At 54.6% G+C, this 3,834-nt stretch overlaps 1 protein-coding gene across 1 annotated transcript in view; it reads left to right on the top strand.

Moving 5' to 3' along the window:
- Window positions 1-3,275: 3,275 nt before the first annotated feature.
- The window catches only part of SELENOH (selenoprotein H), a 20,599-nt gene continuing 20,040 nt past the window's right edge, over window positions 3,276-3,834 (top strand). The window contains exon 1 of the mRNA XM_078674079.1: window positions 3,276-3,409. The gene's annotated coding sequence lies outside the window, so the exon portion shown is untranslated. The remainder of the gene's footprint in view (window positions 3,410-3,834) is intronic.

Below are 3,834 nucleotides of genomic sequence, written 5' to 3'. Positions count from 1 at the left end.
GAGAGAGGAAGGGAAGGAAAGAGAAAGGGAGTAGAGAGGGAAGAAGGGAAGAAGGGAGAGAGGAAAGGAGGGAGAGGGGGAGGGACAGAGAGAAGGAGGGATATAGAAAGGTAGGGTGGGAGAGAGGGAGGTGCGGAAAGAGGGATTGATGGAGAGAGGGAAGGGCAGATAGAGGAAAGGAGGGAAGGGGAGGAAGGGACGGAGGGCAGTTGGGAGGGAGAGAGGTTGGGATGGAGAGAAGGAGGGAGGTGGGGAGAGAGAAAGGAACGGAAAGAGGAAGGGAAGGAAAGAGGAAGGGAGAGAGAGAAGAGGCGGAGAAGGAAGGGAGGGAGGAAAGTAGGTAGAGGGAGGGAGGGAGAAAGGAAGGGAAAGAGAGAGGGAAGGAGGGAGGAAGGAAGAGGGGGAGAGAGGAAGAGAGAGAGGATGAGAGGGAGAGAAGAAGAGAGGATGAGAGGGAGAGAGGAAATGAGGGAGGGAGAAAGGAAGAGAGAGAGTAAGAAAAAGACAGAAGGAGAAATAACAATAAAGTGAAAGGGTATATAAAGAGAGAACAAAGAAAAGGATAAGAGCTAAAGAGAGAGGAGAGAAAGCAGAATGGAAAGGGATAAGAGGAAGAGAGAGAGAGAGAGACACACACATCTAGAGCAGAAGCGAGACAATGTGAAAGAGAGCAAAAGAGACCGAGAGAGAGGGAGCAGGACAGCGAGCGAGCGGGAAACAGGAGAATAAGAGAGATGACCAGCCAGAGAGGGAGAAAAGAGACGAAGAGAGAGGGGTGTAGACTCTGTGTACCTTGTGAGAGAGAGGGGCAAGTAGACGCCACAGGCAGCAGAGCTGAAAGCACTCACACAGATCCGTGTGAGAGGCACAACTTTGCAAGCGCTATGTTTCATAGTCTAACTAAATACGAAACAAAGGGCTATGCTACACAGTCTAACTAAATACAAAACAAAGCGCTATGTTTCGGGCGGCATCAGAACTGCGCACTTTTTTTGTTAAGAAGAAAAACATTTAAAAAAGCTCATCAATGGCATGCAGGCATAATTGGAAAAACAAGAGAAGGCAAGCTATCAGAAGGGGCTGTGTCCTGTGTTGTGGCCGCGAACCGGAGCACCGGCTGTGTTTGTCAGGAAGGTTACTCAGCTTTGAAACGCTCTTCTAACACGGTTTTCTGCACCTCAGATAAATGCGTGAATGTGCAGTCTGCTTTGAACTCTTCAAGGATGAGCCTGTCTGATCAAAAGATCCGAGCTGGAGCTGCAAGCAGTGATCCTGTGCTGTGGCCGCGCGGACGTGGACAAGAAAACAAGATAAAAGAATGAGGGGTAAAGGTGGATTCGTGAGAGTGAGGAAGGACGGACATGGCGGCCAGCAGAGTGGAGTCGAAGGGACTAACATACGAGGCGTGCTTTGTGGTGGGGGAGGGGGAATGGCAAAATGCAGACGCCGAGTGTGGCGGCCAGCAGAGTGACACGATCTGTGGTAGGGGAGGGGGAGGAGAAATGAAAGGAAAGGCTGTGTTTGCGGGGAGAGAGAGGGGAGGTGCTGGTGTGGGAGGGGGGAGGTGCTGGTGTGGGAGGAGTGCTGCTATGGCAAGGCTGTGTTTGCGGGGAGAGAGAGGGGAGGTGCTGGTGTGGGAGGGGGGAGTTGCTGGTGTGGGAGGAGTGCTGCTAGGGGAGGAGAAGCCCTGGCCGTGAATGCTCGTGCATGTTCACGTGAACTGCAAGAAAACGCCGGGCTGAAACCCCTTAGTTTGAAGAGGATTTTGCCGACATGAATTCGATCCTATCCATTCCTGCGGAATGGGACAGGCTCGACCTAAAAAGGGACGGATTCTGTCCATGTATTAGTTCCGTGGATTACCACCAGCTAACCAAGTCTCTGCATCTTTGTTTATTTGCGCACTCGCAACGCCTGCCACGCCATACACTACAGTGGTACACAAAGCATGGCCTTCTGAAATCAAATGATTTGGGATGACTGCCGCCTGGACGGTTTTCTACCCGCACCACCGGTATTTTGATGTCCTAACCAGCAGCGGCCAGCATGGATTGGAGGTAGGGGCGAGAGGATGCGGGTGTTAAAAAAGTAAATAAAAACGTACATTCTCACAGCTTACTCACTGCGTCTCTCCTCTGTAGTCCTTCCTTGCTGGCCTGAACAAGAAGCACACCCAGGCTCCCAGTCAGGGAAACACAATGCCGTAATTAGCAGCGTTGTGATAGGTCTGACTGTCGTGTTTAGGCGCTCAAGTGCGAGAGAGCCTGTGGATGTTCTCCATGCATGTAATGCAGCCTGCATGGAGAAAATGCGAAGTGCACAAGACTGACCGGCCTGAGAGGGCCAGCCAAGTATTCATTGTGCACTTAGGAGGGTGGTACTACTCATCCGTGCCCCGTCCCCTCACGTGAAGCTGTAGAAGTAGGAGAAAATTAAACGGTAACTAGAGTTATCATTTCAGTTTCCCTTTATTTCACTCTAAAAAGCAGTGAGGATATGCTCCTCCGCCTTGGCAGAGGAGCCGCCACTGGTCCCAACAGGTTGAAAAACAAGCCATATCACCTAATGCCAGCATTGTGAGCCTTTATTTCCACCTCAAAGAGGAACTATAAATAGAAGGCACTTTTAAATGCATGCTAGAGTTCTGCTAATGATCCATGGCTGATAAATAAAGTAAACAAAGACAGAAAAGATATGTTACAAATGCATACACATAATTTTAGTTTACTGTCCTATTAGGCCTCACGCCCAAACCTTTGCAGAGCATTAATGGATGGTATTTTCACATGGTGCACACAGTGCTAAGCACGTGGCCCCACCCACGTGCGTGCGTCCTCATTGGCCGCACAGCCTCGTTTCCGCAGTCCCCGCCCCCTTTACAGGCCCTCCTTTCATTTGTCTTTCCAGTGCGTCACGGATCCCGTCCAAACATGGCCGCCGAGCCCTGGTCCTTCTTCTGTGTCTCCAGCGAGGCCCCGCCTCCCTCTACAGGTATGTTTAGGTAAGAGAGCGGAAGGCACCAAGTCAAGGCTGCAGCGGGGGTGGTCTGATTGGGACAAGGAAGCTTGTCACCGCCAGGCAGGTGTCCGTAATAGCGAGGTCCGCTCTGTGTGAGCCAAAGACTCGGCTGCATAAGGGAGGCGCGTCCTTTCCACCCGCGGCAACGGCTGGACCCCCACCCCGCCCCTCGGTTGGTTCGACCCGCGTGCTCGCGTTCTGCGTCACGTGACCCCGCGGTTTTGGCGCGCGCTCTGCGTCACGTGACCCCGCGGTCTTGGCTCGCGCTCTGCGTCACGTGACCCGGCGGTTTTCGCGCGCTGTTCGGAGCGGTTGCTTGTGTCGTCTGAGGTACCGAGCGCTTCACCTCACGCGCTCCTCTTCACGGCGCGGCCTCCTCGCACTCTCCCAGGTAGGTGACGCCAGGGACCGGGGCGGAGAGCGAACATCCGTAGCGGGGGCTCCGAGCCTCCCATCTCTCTCTGGGAGGGCGGCGGAGCCGGAGCTTCAGGCGCCCATGGGGTCGTTTGGACCCCAACGGCCACTTCCCTGTGCCTGGAAGGGGGGTGTGCACAGAAGGGGGGTGGAAGGAGGTGGGGAGGGGTGAGAAGGGGGGGGGAGAAGGAGGGGTGAGAAGGGGGGGGAGAAGGAGGTGGGGGAGGGGTGAGAAGGGGGGGGAGAAGGAGGGGTGAGAAGGGGGGGGGAGAAGGAGGTGGGGAGGGGTGAGAAGGGGGGTGAGAAGGAGGTGGGGAGGGGGGAGAAGGGGGGTGAGAAGGGGGGTGAGAAGGAGGTGGGGAGGGGTGAGAAGGGGGGGGAGAAGGAGGTGGGGAGGGGTGA

Source organism: Lissotriton helveticus, chromosome 1_1 (genome assembly GCF_964261635.1).
Source record: "Lissotriton helveticus chromosome 1_1, aLisHel1.1, whole genome shotgun sequence".
Lineage (NCBI taxonomy): Eukaryota > Metazoa > Chordata > Amphibia > Caudata > Salamandridae > Lissotriton > Lissotriton helveticus.
Note: the sequence above shows the minus strand (reverse complement) of the source record. Positions and strands in the feature narration are given on the sequence as shown.